Raw genomic sequence first — 23889 nt, forward strand, 5'->3', positions numbered from 1 at the left:
CGTATCACTTCTCTGATTATGTGCCCTGGCCAGGGACCAGCGCCCTTGCACATGGGCATGGTTGAATCTGGAACCCTCCTTCTGTGGCAACTTGTACTGAAAATCTTGTGCTCCATATACACCATGGAACACTATGCAGCCATAAAAAAGGATGAGTTTGCATCCTTTGTAGGGACATGGATGCAGCTGGAAACCATCATTCTTAGCAAACTATCACAAGAAGAGAAAACCAAACACCGCATGTTCTCACTCATAGGTGGGTACTGAACAATGAGATCACTTGGACTCGGGAAGGGGAACATCACACACTGGGGCCTATCATGGCGAGGGGGGTGGGGGGAGGGATTGCATTGGGGAGTTATACATGATATAAATGATGAATAGATGGTTGCTGAGGAGTTGATGGGTGCAGCACACCAACATGGCACAAATATACATATGTAACAAACCTGCACGTTATGCACATGTACCCTAGAACTTAAAGTATAATAAAAATAAATAAATAAATTAATTAATTAATTAATTAATTTAAAAAAAAAGAAAATCTCGTAAAAAAAGAATATTTGTCTGCAATATAAAACCAAGTGAGAAATTCAATGCAAATAAAATACACTGCAGGAAAATTTATAGAGCTCTCAAATGGATGAGTTGCATAATTTGTCTTATGAATATTCTTAACTAAAAGCAAAATAAATTGGACAAATAACATTCTTAGACTGTGAATCATTGAAAATGATATATACAGTTGGAGAAAAGGACAAGAAAATCATAGCAGGACCTGTTCTTTCCTAATTACAACTCCATAGAGTTGTCTGTAGTGTGCTTGCTTTTCATTAATTTTGTCATTATCCTTCCCTTTTCTTTGAAATAACAATAAGAAAACACCAAGGAAAAAGGTTCTGTAGTCATAATATGTTTAGGAAAGTCAGGATGTTAAACATTCACATTCTAGGACTGGGAAACAAATTTTGAGGAAAAAGAACTTTACCCTTAAGCCTCAAGCTTCAGGTCTCCCAGTGTAACATGTTTCAAGTTGTTGAGACTACGGTGTTTGGCTGGATTGTTTGCTGTTGTCTGGTTGGGTTCATCTTGAAGTAGGTTTCTATTCTTGTATGGGTTTGTCTGACAATTTTCATATCATTTAGTGAGAATTTGTATTTTTTCAATTGTTGCCTATTCCTCTGTAATTATTGTAATTGCATCTTATTTATATAATTTGCGCAAATATATGCAATCATGAAATTAGAAAACGCGGGTGGTGATATGCAGTGTCACAATTGCAGTGGTTAAAGATGTGTGATTTTTTAATCTTTGAAAAAAAATAAAAGCTAAGTAAATATTGTAATTTCAGGGGAAAGCATTTTCGCTCTCTAAAACTGATTGCCCAAAGAAATCAACCAAACATTTTTATTTAGACATAGATAAGAGGTTTCATGTTTTTGACTGTTCTAACTCAGAGATTTGGAAATCTTAGTTTTAAAATATCAGTTTGATGGCTGCTCAAACACTTATAAAGTTTCAATATTAATTTTAAACTATAAAATACTGATCATATGCTTCTAATGATACCTTTTCTGTAGGTTGTTATCAATGTGAGTGTGAATAAGCATTTATTAATACTGTGAATAGGATGCATATTATCAGTATTAACATCTGTATCCACACAGTTGGAGATATTTATGTTGATGCAGATAAAGACACAGACAGTGGTAATTTATATGCCTTTCAAAATCCCAGTGATTATAAAATTCTGCTCCTCTGACTATACATTAGGTAAATGGTATATTTAAATAAGTGGTCAAGGCCAAAAAAAAAAAGAGCATAATTCAAGTTCAGCACCCACTGCAATTGTAGATGATAAAAATGAGGCATTCATCAAGCTAACCCTTTTGCCTTTAGAATTTCATGTGCACTGAGAGAAAAGTCCATTGATCTACATTCAGCTCTTACAAACTGCACTTTCTATTAGAAGACAGAACATACGCTCACTTAGGAAATACTTAAGGCTGATACTGCTAAGATTTTAACACATTTATAAAACTTCCTTGGTGGTAATAATAATCATTTTTTCTATTTGAGAATTTGGAATGTTAACAGAAAACATGTTTTCTACCAAAATAAAGGCAAGATTGATCTAGCCATCTGCATTTTAAAAAAACCTCATTGAAATACTCCTGTAGAATAGATCGCTAACTTTTCCTTGCTTTTGTAGTTCATAGTTTTTAGGAAAAAAGTATCTTTTACCTTTAAACCAAGAAGGGAATCCAAATTTTGATTGAAAGCACTCCTGTACCTGTGTTCTCATACGTGTTTCTGAGACACGAGTTTGCAAGTAGGAAGCTGGCACGGATGACACAACTGGGAGGGATGGGACTAAGCCAGCCTCATCCAGCTACATGCAGCTGCTTCACCTTTGTCTCCAAAGGACTCATCCCTTGTTCCACATTTTAAAAGCAACCACACATTTACAAAGAAATTCTCAATCTTCTTGTTTTCTCTTTAATTCTCTTTAAAGGAATGAAAAAAAAATCTGTATGTCCTATTCAGATGCTATACATTGGTCTTAGGGACTAGAACTGAAAACTTTTATGATCAAAAAATTTTCTCCTCCAGTTGTCATCCTGTTCTAAATTTTACTTTATTTTTTTGATGTAGGGATGTTTCTTTAAACATCAAGATTTTAGTTTCCACTAGAAAACTAATGAATTATTAAAGGATGGGAACTTGAAACAATCTTTAGTGCTCAATAAGGAGAAACCACAAGGCTTGAATAAACTGTTCCATATTTCTCTTTTAATGCTCCGTTTAAAATCTAGACGGTGTGTCATAAGCCTTAAAAAAAAAAAAAGGACTGTGTTTACCAATATGGAATATGAGGTTTTTGTTTCTTTTTAGGTACTTTTCTTGTAATTAGGATATACCTTGATGTTACCATGGCTATGGCTTCATGTTCCAAACAATGAGTTTTTTCTTATGTTTGGTTAAACCAAAATAATGTTAGTATAATTTCCCTGTAAATAATTCTTTGTTGATAATCAGTGTTAATGCCACTAAAAATTGAGTATAAATATCAACCGAGTACATTGGTAAATGATTAACAGGGCAAATGAAGAGAAAAATAGAAATTCTAAATAGAATTGCTATACTTCTCCAGAATTCGTTCCTCCTGGAATAACTCCCTCACGGTGAATGAAAAGTCAGGTGAGCAAGGCTACGAGCTCCACTTCCTTCAACTATACAGGTTTTGATTTGGAAAAGGAAATTTTGACCTCATTATTTCATCCTGCCTTGAACCCAGTTTTTATGCATCTACTTTATTATTGCTCTTTGCATGTACATTAAAACAAATATTTTATTTTGACTTTAACCTAGAATGAGCATTACAGTCATAAGCAATTGACACAAGATAAACCTAAAAGAACTAAAAAAACACATCAGAGTAAGATTCGTGATAGACAAAAACTGACTTGCTGGCAATATTAAACATTGCTAAACTCAAGCAAAGAAAAATTAGGCTAAACATTGTCAATATTGTCAAAATGTCTATTCATTCATAATCTATTATTGATCTAGGATAACTAATAAATCTGTACACTGCGATTCATTTTTTTTGGAAAACTGAACTCCCAACTTACACACAATATTCTAGTTGCCTCTGAGTAATGAGGTTATAAATAATTTAAAATTTTGGTGTCTTGTTTTTCTTTAGTAGAAAATTTATTGTCTAGGTATAGTAGTGTATTAGTCAGTGTTCTCCAGGAAATCAAAAACAATAGGCATTATACATAAATGTATATTTATATTTGTATGTGTGTATTTATTATAAAGAATTGGGTTATGTGATTATGAGGCTAAGAAATCCTAAGATCTACAGTCTCCAGGCTGGAGACCCAGGAAAGCCAGTGGTATAAGTTCTGATACAAAGGCTAGCAGGCTGAAGACCCAGGAAGAGCCAGTTTTTCAGTTTGAGTCCAAAGCAGGAAAAGACCCATGTCCCAGCTCAACAGTCAGTAGTAGGTGCTCCCTCTTACTGGGCCTTTTGGTGCTATTCGGGTCTTCAACTGATTGGATGGGGCCCACTCACATTAGGGAGCAGAGTAAGCTTTACTCAGTCTACCAGTTCAGATGGTTATCTCATCCAGAAACATCCAGAATAATGTTTGATCAAATGTCTGGGCACTCCCTGGCCAAGTCAATGTGACCATAAGTTAACTGTCACACTAGGTAACATATGAAGAATTATTTTTAAAAAATGGTGATCAGCTCAGTGGAGATTACCATCTTTCTAGAAAATAGAGTTGGAGAAGAGAATGAAGCTGATAATGTGCCTGAAATCTTTTTTTCTGGCTTCTATTCCAGTCTGAGAGTGAGGAAAAGAAGAGATCTCTAATGAAAATGCTTCTAATGTGTTGGTCATTTTTACCACAACATCAGTAATAGAAGAGAAAGTCAAAAGAATGAGGCTCCAGGCCAGGTTTGGTGACTCACGCCGGTAATCCCAACACTTTGGGAGGCCGAGGCGGGCAGATCATGAGGTCAAGAGATTGAGACCATCCTGGCCAACATGGTAAAACCCCGTCTCTACTAAAAATACAAAAATTAGCTGGGCGTGGTGGCACATGCCTGTAGTACCAGCTACTCAGGAGGCTGAGGCAGGAGAATCGCTTGAACCCCAGAGGGGCAGAGCTTGCAGTGAGCTGAAATCACACCACTGCACTCCAGCCTAGCGACAGAGGAAAAACAAGAATGACACTCCAAGCTGAGCACCTGGGCACCAGGCAGTCCTCATCCCTCTCACTGCTTTGGAGTTTGCCAGATTTGGGTACTTTGATCCCTAGGGAATAAACACTCCTTAGCTGGACAGCAACACAGATAACTCTTAAATGAACTGTGTCTGTTACACACACACAGGCTCACATAGAGTTTCAATGAGGTTTACTGAAATAAAGTGGCCTCTACACTGAAGAATTGTAAGGACTGTATTCTATCTATTTCCTGTTTACTTCTCCATTTATTTGTATTCATAGGTAAGGTTTACTAGCACATCATTAAGATACTGTAAAACAGCATTAAAATCCTACCTTTTAATTTCCTCAGGTAAGCACCTCTCTTCTTGTCTTAGCAATGCCTCGGTTCTCAGGCCTTGGTTATCTTGCTCTGTAATTGTGAGTGAGGAACTTTCTGAACTGGATGACTGCCTCTGATTTTACCCCTTCAAATTCCTCTTCCTTGCAGCTGATTGACTGATCCCTCTGATGAACAAATATGATCATGGCCTCCCAATTTAAACAGCTTCCAGGCTGCCTCGATAACGTGAAGACTGAGGGAAAACGCCTCAGCCCGGCTCAGACAGTGCCTCCTGTCTTAGGCTGCTTGGCTCCTCTCCTCCCATTCAGCCTTGTTACTCTCCAGAGGTACCAAGCAGCTTATAGGTTTTCACATGCCCCAAGGAATGTGTGCGCCATTGTTCACACTGTTATTGCTCCTAGATGGCTCCCCCATTTGCTGAAAATCCCCACCTTCTTCCCTTAATGGGTGTCGATTTAGTCTTCAAGGCATGACTCAGGCATGTTCCTTTCCCAAAAGTTTTCTCTGACACTCCCTCTATTAAAGGACAAGGTGCCTTTCCTCTGTCTTTCGGAGAAAATTTACCAGTGATCGCACTGAGCATATATCCAATAGTCTCATCTCCTCGGCTATAAAGTCTTTGGTTTTAGAACCTGTATTAATTCATCTTAACATCCCCTGTGCCTAACAGAGTATAAGTGCTGAGTAAATAGGGGCTGAGCTAAGCTAAATTCCAAAGACCAAGCCAAGAGTTCTCAGTTACTTTAAAAATAAAAAAATAAACTTCTGACCTTTCTTCATTATAATCTTGGCAAATCAGAATACCCTTGCCCTAAAATAACTGTAATCAGAGAGTTGACGCTAAGGTGATAATGAGAACTGCAGTATTACTACAGTAATGAATTACTACACTAATGAATCTTTTAGCATTGTACGAAAAATAATAGAAAAGATCCATAACCAGTTTCACAAAGAACTGCTAATAAAAATCAGAGAAAACACTATAAATATGGCATTAAATAAGGTAGAAAGCTGGGCTGAAACTTAAAGATGGAAATATTTGCAGAAAACTAAGGCAGTGAGAAATAATGTCCTGTATCATGTTTTGACGTGTTATATTCATCTTTCTGGTGATGACTTTATTTCACATGTAAATTAGGAAAAAGGGAAAGGAAAGTGTATCCATATCATTCATGTCCAGGGAAGGAAAGTCAAGTATCTTAGAACAGCTTTTCGAGTCAGCTCTACATAGCTGGGCTTTTGAAGTGCTGGTGAATTTTTTTAATCTCACCTTCTACAAAGAAATAACAAAACTTAGAAATTTTAAAATCCAGGTTACTATCAATTCTGTGACTTTCCATGAATTAGTCTCATTATTCTTTGATATATTAAAAGAAAACAGCCAAATGACTGATAAAATTTGGTGAATTTCAGATGCATATGCCATAGAAACTGTGAAGAAATTTAAATCTTAAAGTACTGATCTTTGGGCTTTTTAAAAAACCTTCCAGTTCAGATATAATGTCTGACACTGAATAATCAACTTATCTACGTTACTAAAAATGGCCAGTACTCTAAACTAACACTGTAAGTATACCCAATTGGGAATATTAAATTGTGGTATACTCTGAGTGCTTCATAGAAGTTCCCACTCTTACCTCCTTCTGAAAAGTTTTTTATGCATAGTCACATGCTGTGTACCTGCATTACCTTCTTATACGGGTCACAACGGATTGGATCAGAGAACAGTGGCTGGCCCAAAGTCAGCCTATGGGCTAATCTTATAAGCAGATGTGGCCAATCTGACATTTATACTGGAGAGTAACTGACAAGTCAATCAGATACTCTCTTGAAGAGTTTGAATATGGAAACACAAATAATAGAGTAATGCCCAAGTCCCCAAACAGAAAACATATGGTAGAAAGAAGAATAGAGAGCTCAGGGTGGGTTGCTGTAGTGTAAACCATCATATTTAATCATAGTTAAGGCATGGCCATAAGAATAGGAAATAGTCATAATGAATGAGAAGTGAACTGCTAATGGCAGAGAATGTAGACCACCTGCTTGAGAGATTTGGTGAAGGAAAGAATAAAACAATATTTTAGTGAGAATTATGCCTGAGAGACTTTATTTAGGGTAGACTGGTAGGAACAAATTTAGAGTCTAAGGCATAGCTTGAAGATGAAAGAAAAAAGAAAGTTACAAATGTGGCATGGCCCCAGAGGAGAAAACTGAAACCAAACTGGGAAGAGAGAATTTATCCTTGGAAAGAGGGAAAAGCACCCTTCTCTAACACAGAAAGAATGGAGAAAAGATAGTGGAAGACACTAAGAACTGGAAAGAAAATGAGTGAAAAGGGGCTCTTCTTTTCCTATCTTGGGGATTGATCTTCAGTACAAAGAAAATTAAGAAATATAAAACAAGAAAACAATGGAGAAAAATCAATGAAACAAAAAACTGATTCTTAAAAACAAGTCAATAAAACTGATAAACCTCTAGTAAGACTCACAAAGTTATAAAACAAGAAGACAGAAATCACCAACAGCAAAAATAAAACAAGGATTTCAAAACAAATTCTGCAGTCATTACAAGGATAATGGGAGACTATGAGCAGCTTTACATTCATAAATTTGGAGAAATAGACCAATTCTTTATAAATTACAAACTACCAAGCCTTGGCCAGAATAGTTCTATAACCATTAATGAAATTGAATTTGCATTTGAAAAACTCCAGAGGTATACAATACTAATTCACCATTTGGAAGTCAATAAATCATTAACAGAGTAAAGGAGGAAAACATGAGTATCTCAATTGACACAGGAAAGCATTTGACTGTATCCAGCACCCATTCATGAAAAAAGCTCTCAGCAAACTAAGAATAAGAAGGGAACCTACTCAACTTGATACAGAACATCTACACAGAAACCCTTACAGCATATATCACACCTAACAGGGTAAGACTGAATACTTCCCTTTAAGATCAGGAACAATGAAAGGACATTTGTGTCATTCTTATTAAGTATGGTACTGGAACTTCCAACCACTAAAATAAGGTAAGAAAAAGAATATAAAAAGCATATGTATTGTAAAGGAAGAAATAATGCAAAAAAGAGTAAGTGGACAATCAGGAACAGAGAATGGAGACTTACAGCCATTGGACAGGGTTTGGGACAGTCCATGTGGAAGATACTTGTTTGTCAACTGGAGATGAATAAAAGGATTACCCACAGCCGGGCACTGTGGCTCACACCTGTAATCCCAGCACTTTGGGAGGCTGAGGCTGGTGGATCACTTGAGGTCAGGAGTTCAAGACCAGCCTGGCCAACATGGTGAAACCCCGTCTCTACTAAAAATACAAAAATTAGCCAGGCGTGGTGGCAGTTAGCTGTAATCCCAGCTACTTGGGAGGCTGAGAGAGGAGAATCGCTTGAACCCAGGAGACAGAGATTACAGTGAGCTGAGATTACACCGCAGCACGCCAGCCTGGAGACAGAGCAAGCAAGACTCCATCTCAAAAACAAACAAACAAACAAACAACAAAAACCAGTTCCATCACTAGTCCCACTGAGGTTAGATCTCAATGGATTTGCAGCAGAACAATTAATTGTATTTGGAAAAGCATGATCTCAAGATATGATGACTTCATATCACATCTCATACACACTATATAGATATTCACAGAAACTATAAAGTATCAGCTCCAACATCTTAAAAATTAATGGCCATTCCAAAGAAAATATACTGCATGCACTTTCCTGAGCTTTTGCAAATGCATCAAATGAAAGTTCTATTGAAATATGGTCAAAGAAGTACAGCATGACGGTACAAAAATGTGATGCCAAAGAGTAGGAGGGACAGATTTCTGCTGGGTTGTCTTAATCTGCTGAGTGTGTGAGTGGGTGAGTGTGTGCATCTATGTAAGTTGAAGTGTGAACAAAGGACCTTTACCTCCAGATAAAGAAGTATTATTTCTATCTACAAAGCCCACAAACCAGATTCTGTTCAGGTAGCATTGTTTTCCCATTCCCCTAAGCCGTTCCATTCCAATTTCAACTGCAAGACATGAAATGCAGCACGCTGAAGAGATACTCTGAAAGTATCTAGAGATCATGCTTCTATTGGGAGGAGAAGATTAATTTGAATTAAGTTTCTGGAGGGCAGGTCCATTTCATGCATCTTAATATCCCCCCACAGTTACTTTTATGTAAGAACACACAAGTATCTTCTGAGTGACTGGATGAATACACTCCTTTTAATGAGCTCATACTTTGTGTCTAACATTTATTGGACTTAATGGGGGATACCAAGGCATTTAATATACTGTTCGTTCCTTAAAATATTCATAACCAGAATTTTTGCCTCTCCCCTTTTCTCTACAATGACAACTTGACGGAAGAATTAGTTCAAATGTGTTTCTTTGTTTCCTCACATACTTTCATATATGTACTGAAGTTCTATCTACACCATATCCTTGGTGCACAACGACTGGAGCATCCACAGTTCTATGAGCTCAAACACCTATGGTTTCAGACCAAGGGCAATTTCAACTAAGGTAACCAAAAGCTTCCAAGAAACCCTAAAGAAATCTGTAATCCTTTGTGTCCAAACATTCCTGACCTGTACAGACCCATGAGCAGCAATTAGGTTTATTTTTCAGTGTTTTGAAACTAAGGAGAGTAAGTAATTCCAGATGGCCTGATGTGTTAGTTTGTTTTTGTAATACTATAAAGGAATACCTGAGACTGGATGATTTATAAAGAAAGGAGATTTAAGTGACTCACAGTTCTGCTCACTGCACAGGAAGCATGAGCTGGTAAGGGCCCCAGGAAGCTTACAATCATGGTGGAAGGCGAAGGGGGAGCCAGCACATCACACGGCAAGAACAGAAGCAAGAGTAAGGGAGGGGAAAGGTGCTACCTACACTCTTTTAAACAACTAGATCAGTCTCATGAACTAACAGAAGAACTCACTCATCACCAAGGGGATGGCATTAAGCCACTCATGAGGGATCTGCCCCCATGATTCAATATCTCTCAGCAGGCCCCACCTCCAGTACTGGAGGTCACATTCCAACATGAGATTTGGAGGGCACAAATACCCAAACCACGTCACCTGGTTTTCTTAAAGCAATCTATTTGAATTTGCCAATTCAAAGCCAAAGACACAGTTTATTATTACCATCAGAGTCACTCAATCTTGAAGACGATAGGGCTGACAGGACCAGAGCTGAGTCCATTTTCCTTCCTTTAGTCATCACTGCACTGAAATTAATTCAGATTAAAAAGAGTGAGTTCTTTGCTTTAAAATTTCAAATGACAGAGTCGCTCATGGAAATGCCTTCAGGAGTTTCAAAGCCTCCATCATTAGGTGAAGCCATCCAAGGCAAAAATTTGATACTTAATGAAGAGAACAAGCAATAAGAAGATATGTATGTCCTACACGATACATTCCATAATGGATGATATGTTTTAAAAATATATACACAAATAAAAACCTAGATTCTATTTTTTCAGGTATTTCATTAATAAATACAAACATTTCTTGCATCTCTTGAACTGTGGGAAATACACATTTCCTTTTCAAAACGTCTGTTTTGCAGTTCTCAACTTTAGAGAGGCAATATTTTAAAAGGTAACTAGTGACAAAATTCTCTAGAAGAGATGGCTGGGACCTAAAAGGACATTTTGATCCATAAGCCAGCAACACTGAAACCAGGACTTTCAACCCACATGCAGCTCTTTAGGTACCACATGCAGATTTGACGGGCTCTCTGGTTACAGAAACCTGGCCAAGTTCACAGAACTCTGACAGCTCCGTGCCTCCCACTCCAGCTGACACACTTGTGGGAAAACTGAGCAAATGGATCTGCCTTGCAGGATCAGAGGAAGTAGGCACCAGCAATTCCATGGCTCTTCTCTTCCTTGTTGTTTTATTTTTCTTGTTATGAAATAAAGTCATGCAAAATGTATAAAGTACAAAGCAAAGAAAATGTTAAAAAGTAATGAATGCTCTAAAAGAGAAGTCACTTATAATTCCACTATCAAGTGTGAATCACTTTTATCTTTGCATATAAATCTTTTGCGAAAGTTAAAATAGCATGCTTATGTAGAAAATTCAACTATCACCCAGCGGCAACCATCACTAATCTATTGGTAATTACTCCGTCATCTCTTTATTCATACCTACACACACAGATGTCTCTGTAATTTATGTAGGGGTCACTCTCTATATCATGCCTTGCATCTGGCTCTTTTATTCATTTGAATTTCAGAGAGATCTTTCTATTATCAAGAAATATGAAAAAAGTATTTTTAATTGTTGCAGAGAATTTCTTCAAATGGATAGATAGATATTCTAGAATGTATGCAGCTAATCCCTCATTTATAAGTATGTAGGTTGTTTCTAGGTTTCTCTTCTCTGAAATAATGCTTCAGTGAAGCTCCTTGTACATGCATTCTTGTGCTTAACCTAATAGTTCCTTGAGACAAATTTCTAGAAGAGGAATTAGTGGTTCAATTTTGATATGTATTTCAGGACTGCCGAAAGAAAAGTTGTGAGAATGTATGCGCTCACTAGCAATACAGGAAAAGATGGATTCTCCATACCTTTATCAGTATTACTAATATTTCTCTAATTTACTAGGAGAAAATGAAATATTAACCCCATTTGTTAGGTAAAAATGATGGGCCATTTTTACAGGTAATTTTTCATTAATAGTCCAATCAAACATCTTTTTGACTATTAATTTACCATTTTATTTCTTTTGTGAACTGCTCATTTTTAAATTGTGATTTTTATCTTATTTAAAATTGCTTTGTAAAGGTTTACTTTATATTATACCTATACACTTCATGTCTGTCATGTATTGCAAATATTTTCCCAATTTGTTATTTGTCTTTTGATTTATGATGTCCTTTTACTGTACAGAAGTTTTTAAATTATGTATATATTTTAACACCTTCAAATAACACCTAATACATAATTTCATATCTGGCTTTTGCATTTTTAATATTGTATTGCTTTTGTTTTTCCTTGTTATTCAGAGTTCTAAAAAGTATTTTAATGATATATAAAATATATTTTAGGAATGTACCATTATTTTCTTAACATTGGCTATGTTTATATTTTTTTCATTTCTCAACACTAATAGTGCTGTATTGGAGGACAGTGAGGCGATGAAGAGCGAGAGAGAGAGAGAGAAGTAGCGTGATTCAAAACTCTAGTAAGAAGAGACAAAAGCAAAGTGAGACTTTTCCTTTATCACTATTAGGAAAGGGACAAAGATTTAGTAAAGGCCCGATTTTGGTATCTTGAAAAAAATGATGAGAGGCATGTTAAGAAAAAGTAGCCCTAGGGGAAAATAGATAATTCTTTCTTCTGAGTGGCAGAGGACTATAACACATTTAATTTGTATGTTTTAGTAGACTTAGAATTTTAATTAAGCCTCTGGGTTTTGTCTTTGTGCTTGTCCCTTTTGTTTTAATGGGACATGAGGTCTTTCCTTTTTTTCCTTATCTGTAGGATCCCCAATGACCTCTATTGCGTTTTGTTACTCTTGGCAACAATAAAATGTATCTATTCTCTTTAGGCTTGTCTAATAAGTGGCATTATTGCATTATTCAAGCATTTAAATTTGATTGATGAGTTTATCCATAAGGTTGTTCATAAATCTGTTAAAGTCATTTAGTTTTGATTCTGATATAATTGTGCATGCCATTATTAATGCTGCTTTCCGGAAGAGTAACCATATGTTGTAGAGCCTAATTTCGGGTTCAAAATGGAAAGTGGTGAACTTCTCAATGTGTGATTTATTGGAGGAAAATGGAGCTTGATGGGGACAATCTGGGAGTACATGGTTGGGAGGGAACCCCCAAATAGACCTCATGTTACTTTGCTGTTACTCAACAGTTTGCATTGTGGGACTTCCAGCGCCAGTCGGGGTGAAATATAGTTCCATATTTTACTATCACCTCTATTGTTTCTCTCTATTTTCTCTACTAAGACCAGGAAACAGAACATAAAGGTCGACAGCTTTATCCTAATCTGAATTGTTTTGAATACTGCGCTTGTATTTTCATCCTTCATTGATTTTTAATGCCATGTGATGTATTATAGCCATATTCATTACGGTGTGCGGCACCAAAATTATGCTTTTGGAAGTGTGGCTTTTAATAAAAGGAAACACTTGTGATTATTTGGGCCATATCAGCTGTGTCACATGAAGTCCTTAATATACGTAATTCAGTAGGGGTTCTTTTCCCAATTTCATAGCAATAAAGGTAGCATATTGGCTCCATTGCCTTACTTAGGTTTCAGAGTTGTTTTGAAATATTAAGGATTTTGATTTTAGTTTCTATGCCATTTCATTTACATCAGATGAGTGAGTCCACCCCAAAAAATGAGTTGGGTACATATTTGGACAACTACAATAAATGAGAAGGGTGCCTTATTTTGCAAATGGGCATGTCTACTCCTGCCTAGCCTCATCATCTGTCAACTTTGCTCTTAAAAATGTGGCTTCTTGCCACCCTCACTCTACTATCCCCACCTTCTGCCCGAAGCTGATTAATCACTCCCAAGGCTGTTTAGGTTCTGTTCCATACCTACACTGTAATGTTAAAGTATCTGTCTCCGTTATGTGCACCTTAAGTTCAAGATCTGGGCCTGTCATCTGCATTTCCTTCAGGGCTTGGTGCTTACCATAAGCTCCAGCACAAGGTAACATTTAATGGATTCAATTGAGTGAGCCCAACGTCACCATCTTAACATATTGAGCCATTAATACATGCAATTGATTGTTAAAATACGAAGTCCAGCTTCCTTCAAGCCTTCCTTTCTTTCAAAAATATTTGTTGAATACTTGCTGTTTTGTGAATGCTGTTTTGGCACAGAGAACATAGTGGAGAGATGATAGAAATAACTCCTGGCTTCAGGGAGTTGCAATCTCATGAAATAATTCATTAGTCTTGTTTCTCCAATTCACATCCTTTCAAGTTTCAGGTTGAGAAAACAAATCAAGTAATTAAACTAACAACTGCAAATAATTAAACTAAAATACTGCATTTGAATGGCCAGGTGCAGCGACTCGCATCTCTGGTCCCAGCATTTTGAGAGGCCAAGGCAGGAGGATGGCTTGAGCCTAGAAGTTGGAGACCAACTGGCCAAGACCATGAGACTTGTCACTATAAAAAAATAAAAAATAGATAGGCACTGTGTTGCATGGCTGTAATCCCATCTACTTGGGCGGCTTAGACAGGAGCCTCCCTTGAGCCAAGGAGTTTGAGGCTGCAGTGAGCTATGATCATGCCACTGCACTCCAGCCTGGGCAATAAAGTGAGACCCCATCTCTAAGAATTAAAAAAAAAAAAAACCTGCATCTGAAGCTTTGCTACTGGGAGCATAGTGTAGCAGAGATGCATGGTAGAGAGCTATGCTGTGCATTACAGTAGCTGCTAGCCACATGTGGCTATTAACACCGCAATGTGCTAGGTCTGAATTGAGAGGTGCTGTCACTGTAAAATATATAACAGGTCTTGAAGATTTATATATTAAAAACTGTTCATCGTCTCAATAATTTGTAGATTGATTATATGTAGAAATAATATTTTTGTAGTTTGGATTTAATAAGGTATTATTAAAAGTGGGGCCAGGAGTGGGGGCTCACACCTGTAATCCCAGCGCTTTGGGAGGTTGAGGTGGAAGAATCACTTGAACCCAGAAGTTCAAGACCAGCCTAGGCAACATAATGATACCTCATCTCCACAAAAAAATAAAAAATAAAAATTAAAAAATTAATTACTCCTGGTTCTTTTCATATTTTTGTGGGATTAAAAGATAAATTTTAAAAAATAGATTTAGCTTGTGTTTGTGGCTTGAATTATTTTGCTATTCAAAAGTCCCAGTCTAGAGTGAGGCACAGCATAGACTGTAAGCACATTGCTTCACTTCAAATCCTGATCCTTCCCCCTACTCATTTTGTGGTCTTCGGTAATTTATTAAATATGTCTTTTATTATTTGTCTTATCATCTTGTAAAATCAAGATAGTGATAGTACCTAACTCAAAGTATTGTTATGAGGATAGTTTATATGTCTAGATTATTTAGAACAGTATCTGGCATAGAGTGCATACTCTTTAAACATTTGTTGAATAAGTAAATAAACCCACCAGTCATGTGCACCTTCACCCCAGTACGTAGAATTATCAAAGAAGTAATGCAGTTTTTAAATGGCAGTTTTGTGAATAACCTGTATTTTTCTAGAAGCAATAGTAGCAATTGTAGACTGACACGGTGAACGTTTTTGATGGTTTATTAGTTTAATTCCCTTCTCCCCACTTTCTTTCCACCCTCAGAACAGGTGGAAGGAAAAAAACAAAACTCAAATAAATTAATTATATTACTCTCTAGTAGACTCTTTGGGAGAGTGATTCTGAAATGGATGGCAAATCCAGAATTTTTTTCTTCGCATTATGGCAGTTTCCTATTACATTATGTAGGTACCTTGAAAGAAATCTAATATATGAAAACTCAAGCTTCTGCGTTAGGGAGTGGATTCTTTGGATCCATTGAAGAGCATTGTCACAACTATGCAGACACCTCCATGTATTCATGTATTCATTAACTAGAGAAGAGACACTATGAAGTCAATCAAAATTTAAAATATTTATGAAGCCTATATATAAAGGGAAGATATATTGGTTGTGGCAGAGAGACTCTTAAAATGGCCTCCAATCCTTGTCTCCTGGTGTTCACACCCTTGTGTGGGACATTCCTCTTGCAAGTGGGCAGGACATGTAACTTGCATAACCAGTACAATATGGCAAAGGGAATGGAATGTTCATGATGACACATATGCAATAACATGACATAAGATGGTGGCACTCATCCTTCTGGAGTTTCTCCTTTGCTTGATGGCTTTCAGAAAGTATGAAGCCCTGCTGGGGGACCTGCATAACAAGAGACTTCTGGCAGCTTCTAGTGGCTGAATGTGGCCTCTACCAACAGCCAACAAAACACTGCCAAGAACTAAGTTCTCCTAACAACTGGATTAAGCTTATAAGTGAATCCTTCCCCAGTCAAACCTCTGATGAGACCACACCCTGCCAACACCTTCATTTCAGCCTTGTGAGACCCTATCAGAGGACTAGGTATAGTAGTGCCAAACTCCTGGCCCACAGTAAATATGTGTTCTTTTAAGCTGCTAGTCTGTGGTATTATTGTTATTCATCAATAAATAACTAATACACTGGCATTTTTACTTGCCCAAATTTAACCTCCAAGCATATTTTATGGCAAAAGAAAGTTATATGCATTGAAATTATTGGGTGATTATTCCTTTTCTTTTTTTACTAGCATCGGAGGGATTTAAGTGTATGATACTTAGCAATAGAATCAGTCACTATATTTATAATATTTCACAGCATTTAAAACCATATACACACAAAAGACTTTAGGTTGGCAGATGATGATTCAGTTATTCATATGTTGGTCTGATATAACTATGTTGTTAGGAATGTATGAGACACATATATTTGGGTTTCTGAAGACAGATATGAACTGAAGATAATTTTTTCAAGTTATTAGCATTTCCAGATGGTAGTTGGAATACTGAAATGGATCAAATCACCTGATCATCCGTAGACATTAAAGAAGGCTAAGGAAGAGTAACAACATTTAAGGATCATGCAGAAAAAGAATCAGCAAAAGGAAAAACAAACCAGGAAGGTAAGGAAGATTTAGGAGAGTGATGTCAGAGATGGAAAGAGTTTCAAGATGAAGAGAATACCAAAAAGGAGAAGCAAAAATGAGACCTGAGTTAATTGAATTTAGGAATTAGGAAGTGACTATTGACTTTAGCAAGGTGGAATGGAAGTTGGATTTCAGTGAATCACTAGGTTAGGAATAAAGAAATAGAGGTAAAATATTCACTTAGGTAATAACTAAAGTGAGACATTGAACTAAGGAAAGAGTTGTCTTTAAATGATACAAGAGATGTTTATGTCTGTTGGCCTTGACAAGTTACTAGAAGAGGTTATCATATGGGAAAGGAAAGGAGTAATTGTTAAAGTGAGGTCTGGGGGAGTTGAGAGGGAATATGCTGAGTGGCATCATAAAGAATTAGCCTGAGATGGAATAGAATACATCTTTCTCTGACTAGAGGGGAGGAAACTAGCCTACATGGGGAAGTAGATGAGTCACAGGTGTGGGGGATAAGTCAGAGAATGCACATGTCTTCAATTTTTCCCATTTGCTGAGAGTAACTGGGATAGGGTTGAGTAGGGCTTTTGGTAAGTATGTAAGTAGGTAAAACTGCTGATGGCAATTAGAGGGAAAGCTCACTAAACACAAATGAGAGTATTGCTGAATAGAAATGAACTTCTAAGAGGCATTGATAATTTCACCAAATCTGAAAGTAATACCGTTATGAAATCTCCCTTGGAATTAAAGGTGAAGGGATTTTGGTTTATGTCCAGCGAAGTGAGATAACTGAACTTGGGAAGTACCCTGCATCCCCACTTCCAAGCTGTTGCCAAGGCCATCCTTCTTGCATACACGCAGACTATGCTCATGCTTCTTGGCTGACAAACTAGGCTGGTGTTGTATTTTACCTTAGCATAATTAGAGGAAGAAGAAAATTAGGATTAGGTCTTCAGATTTGAAGTAACAAATTCCATATGTAGGAGATGCTCTTTGCAATGCGGTGTGGCATGCCCACTTTCTTCACTAGAGGGTGTATTGCTGTTTTGCTCTCTTCCTCCTATTGGAAATATATTTTCAGTCACCATCCCTGTTTTCCACCAATTTAAGTGAAACAGGTAAGAACCATCCCTCATCGTTCTCTCAGACTGGTTCTTTTGGAAACTGCACACATTATAATTCTTAGGGGTAACGTTTTTAAAAGAAGAATCTAAGACCGTAAAACTGGAATTGTTGTCCATTTAATTTTGTAAATGGAATCCTGAAATTTTGTGTCTAGGGAAATGGTCTATAAAAAAGGCATCCTCTATATCTAGATGATCTGTGTATGGGTGGAGCTTTGGCAATGGTTACTACAACAGTCAACATTCAGATCTTCTGAAATTATTACAGCAGTTCATTCTTTCACTTAGTGTAATGATCAAATACCTGCTATCTGCCTGGTGCTATTCTAGGCTCCAGATAAGGACCCCTGCTTCAGGGAGCTAACATTGTTGTATGCACGCAGTGGGGGAAAGGAACGAGAGTGAACCTGAAAATAAACAAATATAATATGTTTAAAAAAAAGATACATTGAATCATGTTAAGTGATAAGTATGAACAAATTAAAATGAAGAGAGGTGATGGACAAAGGCTGGGAAGAAGAGGCTAGCTTTAGACACCTAAAATCTACAGATTTCAGAATATTTTTGGGTTGTGACCAGACAGCTAAACAGTCTGTGGGTACCTTGGCAAGAACATGAACTGCTGTATCCATATTTTTGAAAAGCTTACTCTAAGTCAGGAGAAATAAGTATCTTCTGTGAAGCCGGGAGAAGACACGTATCCTTGACATCACCTGAGGTCAGTATGGTCAGCCAATTCTTTTCTCTGCCCCCTCCCCCCTCAAAAAAGCCCAGAAAGCCAGGAAAACAAGAGGGCAGGAGCCTCACAGATGAGGAAAATCATATCTTTAAAACACAGTTTCTTGTTGATAAATAATCCTCTTACTGCATTGGCAACCAGGACTCTCTCCTGCCGCTCCCCCTTTGTCTTACATTCTTAATCAGTTGATTACATACCACTAAAAATACACATAATGCCACTTCCTCCTTTCCTGATCACAGCCACAAACCTCCATTTTCCTTTTTTGTTGTTGTTTAGGCTTTTGGTTCTGAACTTTGTGTTTTTAACTACATTTAGACTCTGGTAAATGGAGGTTTCTGAGGTTACCTTTGAAACATCTTTGAGTGACAGGCCCCCTTTGGCCACACAGAATTTCAAAACTGGAATAAAAAATGTGGATTCAGTTCAAACTCCAGTAGCTTTTTTCGGCTCAGAAATGGAATCTGGCTTTGACTAGCCCCAGGGAATGTAAACAGAACCTTACCTGTAATTAACCTAGGGCTTCTCTTGTTCTCAATGCAAATGGAGTTATAATTGTATTTCTTTTAGTAGAATAGAAAGCCTGTGTTTCAGAGGGGAGCTGGCAGTTGAATAGAGGACAAGTTATCTGTCTAACTGTGACAGCTCTCTCCTATCTCCTGCTAGAAAAGCTGAATGATAATAAAACTGGAGTTGCATTTGATGTAAGACATATGGTAATTACTATAATAATATTATCACCCGGGTTCTGCAGTGGCTTTGTCAGTGAGGTGCAATTTCACATATTGTCTGCGATAAAATCCCCGTTTTTGGTTATTGATAGCCATATCTTTCTCAGATGCTATAGGTATTTTGTGACAGCTGCGAAGTTCCTGCTTCATATCCACGTAATTGGGTTGAGAATAAGGCCTGCATGCTAAAACCTGACGATGTGAGAAGCAGTGAAAGCCCAGGGAGTCCTGTGAATATTTTGGTAGTGATTAACAGACTAAATGGGAAGCCTTTGCTAGTCAGTGCTTCTGAAGCAATCCTAGAGAAAAAGAAAGAAAAGAAATGCAATCTCCTTTAGAAAGCCTCTGTTGGGTCTTCAACAACGATTTGCAAATTTTGAGCTAATCAATTATATTATGAATCTATAGATAATATTTAAAAGCTATATACAGATTCACAAATTAATTACTTTCACATCATTCTGCTATTGATTGTTTCATAAGTCAAATTTTACTTGGCTTAATTATGGTTTAATAGAAGTTATTTCAGCATAATAAGTATGTGAGCATGTAATAAACATTTTTATTTATTTGTCACAGAAGAAATTGGTCCTATAGTATATTAGCCTGAGCTTAGCTGTATATGTTTAATTTCATGGCTGTTTCCAGGGAACCAAATTTTGAAGACACTAACAGCATGTTAAAATGGACTACTATAAATCCTTTTTTGGAAATATGTGGGAATAATAAATAACGACAGTGTGTCAAAGCAATTTTATTGCTTAGATTAATAAAAGGAAACTAATACAATGTCTGGATAGGGGAAAAAATCAGATTATGGATTTTTTTTTTCCTTGTTAATGTTATCCCTTGTGCAGAATTCATTTTTTAAAAATCCCACCAAAGACCCATAAAACAGTGAGCTCTATTCCAGAGTTATTACTTAGGCACCAATAATCAGTAGTGGCAATATTCAGTGAGTATGGCAGAGCATACTGTTGTTGAATCAAATAGATATGTATATGTAAAGGTACAGATTGACAAGTTAATTCTGCTATGAAGTGCTAAATAACAAGAAATAATGTTATTAATTTGGGGATAAAATTGGTATTTTACTGGTTTGTTGTCATGATTTAAATTCCTTGGTTAATTCCTTTTTTCCCTCGTAAAGGGGAAAATGCCCAGTTTTTGAATAATTGAACTGCAAAGTTAGCACAAAAGCTGAAGACCTTTGGCCCTAGCTTTTATAGAAAAACATTTGAGATTTCTATAAAAAACCTATAACAATGTGGTAATTTAAATCATTTTGATGCAATTCAATTCAAGGATTACGATTATTAAACGCCTGCAAAGTCCAGACACTTTCTAGCCCTTGGGATACAGCAGTGAACAAAATTAAATTCTGCTTCCATGAGCTTACTCTGATTAGGTATGGCTTCTGTGCCAGATTATGTGTATAATACAATATCTCAGGTATACTTGCTAATCATACCAGATGAAGTTGAGATTCTGAGCAGCCATTTGTTAGTAAGAGAAAGAACCAAGAATTAGCTCCTGTTTGATTCCCCAAGCACTCTGAACCCTAGTGTAGCAGAAAGATTATCTTCTGCAGAAGTAAAAATATTCTGGATTTCCCAAGAGAAGTTTGCTAACAAAACAGGCAATAGATACCTCTAATTGGGTGGCACAGTTTGCACATGTTTGGTAACTCACTGTATTATTTCCTTCTCCAAATTGTTCTTTGACTATTTTCCAGGGGTCTTAGCATTTTTACATTCATTTGAAGCTCATTGTATAATTAAGATATTATGCCTTTTTCATGTATACCATAACTAGTGTTCCCACCTATGATTTTCTTTATTTTGTTGGTACATACCTTTTTAAAGCAAATGTCTGATTTATTGTCTTTAATTTGGAGCAACAGACTTATCTTCAGGTGGAAGTAAAAACTCAACTTGTAGCTTATTTGGTTGTTCATAGTCTAAAATGTAGTAAGAAAAAGGTACACCCCGAGAATACTGGCCAGTGTGAATGAGCCTTTCTTCTTGGAGAAAAGATCACAGGTCAGTTTCACAGAAGAGCATTCTTTCTTTGAGATTTTATACACATGTGCTACTGAAATCTGAAAGAGAAGAAATATTTTCTACGGCGTAGTTCCCTTTGTAGGGTCAACCCTTAATTTACAGAACATTATTATAAGATAATTCAATAGTGTTTGTGAGGTTGTCCAAAGGGAATAAATTTTATAATCACTTATCTTTTGAAATTGCATTAATTGTTGAGCTACTGATAATGAAATTTAGATACTAAAGATTTTTTCTAAGGCAGAGGTTATGTGGTCATGTGGTGGAAAGAGCATTGGACTTTGGACTTTGTACCAGAGGTTGTGGGTTTTCACCTAAAAATGAGGTGATCATGCTAAGACTGAAAAGACAATTCAAGTCAGGAGACTGGAAGACAAGCAGGGTGTGTGTGTGTGTGTGTGTGTGTGTGTGTGTGTGTGTGTGTGTGTTAGAAAGGGGAGCTATAAGAGACATATTTTGGACATATTCCTCAGAGACGCCATGCTGAGATGTTTTGTAGATAACTGAATATCATCTACTTCTCAAGAGAGTGGTACGGCCTAGATAATATAGGTCTGTTAACAACATAGCAGCACTATTAGAAGCCAAAGAGGAAAACAGATGACTGGGGGAGAAGGTGTGAAATGCAGGCCCTAAACTGACCTTGCAAGTGGTTTTTATTATTTTCCTTGTTGTTTCTTTTGGTTTTTGATGTTTGAACATACATCTTTTCTCAAAGACAAAAGTTTTGCAAAATCCCACAATATAGGATATACTAAGTCCAATAAATAATAGGACTTGGGGGAAAATTGGGATGTGACAGATCACTCAAAACTCATAGATGTGTAACCATAACACTAACAAAAACAACAATAACCTTATTAAATTATCAGCATCGTCAAAAAGCATGTTAACTTCCTGATGAATTTTTTAGAAGAAAAATATTTGACAACTTGCTGGAAGATGGAGTAAGGAAGGGTTGAGGCCTCTGAGTTATAGAGGGAAGAGCAGAGGCAAACACTCAAGGCACTTCCAAGTCAGAATACACACACACATAAAGGAAGGATGGAAAACAAATGCAGTCAGCTGGCTAGTGCACTTTGTGCTCAGCTGCTGTTACTTGTTGGAGCAAGATGTTAGGACATTGAGAAAAACCACTGTGAACCTGTACCTCACACTGATGTCAGCCTCATTGTTACCAGAGGAGCACATGGAAGAAACACATTTTTCTTTTCCTCTGACCTGCCTGGCCAAATAATATTCATAATTCATTACTTTCAGTAAGGCCAAGAGAACAGAACTTTCTGTATTCCAATCTATTTGCCATGAGATCCACCGTGCCCTATTGTCTTATATCCCCTCATCTCCTATCCATTTCACACACGTATGTTTCCTGTCTTTTTTCTGTTGGATTTAGTTTGCACGCCCTTGTGTAGGGAAGAAAAGAACTTAGAGGAAAAGGTTGCATTTAAGGGCAGGCTCTAAGAACTGATCATTAGAGAGGTAGAAAGAGCATCGAGAAGAAAATGTTAGATTGGAAACAAAAGGAGGAGAGAATTTCAGAGTAGAGTTGTGAGTATAAGATCCTGCAGAGAGGTCCACTGAGATTATGGTGTCTCTCCGGTAAGACAGCACTGATACCTTTGGTAAGAAAAGTTTTTGCATGGTGTGGTGAAGGCAGAGCCAGGCTGCCATACCAGGGAAAGGGAGCGAAAAAGAGTGAAGAAAGGAATGTGCTCCACTCTTTCAAGAAGTTTGATGTGGAAAGAAAAGAAAAAGGAGGACTGGCTGCTTTTTAGGGAGACATGCTGAAAGAGTTTTCTTTGTACGGCAAGGAACACTTAAACGTATCATTTGTAGATGGAAGAGAAGTAGCTACTGGGGAAGAAAAGGGAAATGATTGAAGATGAGAGAGCAAGAGTAAGAGAAGAGACTAAATAGAACAACTCTCCAGGGAGCTTATTTCCATTACATAATTCACTCTACAAACGTGGGCTCATCTTTGTTGCATTTCTAGCTCCTTCTGACTGGAAGTGTGATTTCTAGCAACATATTTATAGAATCTCCTCTTCCCCCCTTCAAACACTTTTCAATAAATGCTCCATGTGGTTCATTTGTAGAGCTATCTCTACTGTAGTAGTTTCTACCAGAAGTCATCTGCAGATAATGCAATTCATCAAGTCGGCAGGAAGGGTTGAATTCCTGGAACAACTAGGAATTGTTGCAGGCTATTTCTGCTGTGACACAGCCCTGAAGTGGCTAGCAGATATTCAGCCTGGGTGGACCCCCTTTATTACTGATCTATTGCCTGCCTAATTGTGCTTAACATTCCAAACATTATTAATTTTTAATTATTTACATTTAATTATCTGCATTACTTAAGCATTCGAATTCCACAGCAAATGTTCTCAATGAAATAGTTACTAAAGAGTCAAACCTCTTGGATTCCACAGAATTAAATGTTTTCAGTTTGCAGCAAACCTTTCCT

General features: G+C 37.1%; 1 protein-coding gene across 3 annotated transcripts in view; it reads left to right on the forward strand.

Moving 5' to 3' along the window:
* The window catches only part of ST6GALNAC5 (ST6 N-acetylgalactosaminide alpha-2,6-sialyltransferase 5), a 189716-nt gene that overhangs the window by 40768 nt on the left and 125059 nt on the right, over positions 1–23889 (forward strand). The gene's annotated exons all lie outside the window — the stretch shown is intronic.

This window comes from Rhinopithecus roxellana, chromosome 12 (assembly GCF_007565055.1).
Source record: "Rhinopithecus roxellana isolate Shanxi Qingling chromosome 12, ASM756505v1, whole genome shotgun sequence".
Taxonomy (NCBI): domain Eukaryota; kingdom Metazoa; phylum Chordata; class Mammalia; order Primates; family Cercopithecidae; genus Rhinopithecus; species Rhinopithecus roxellana.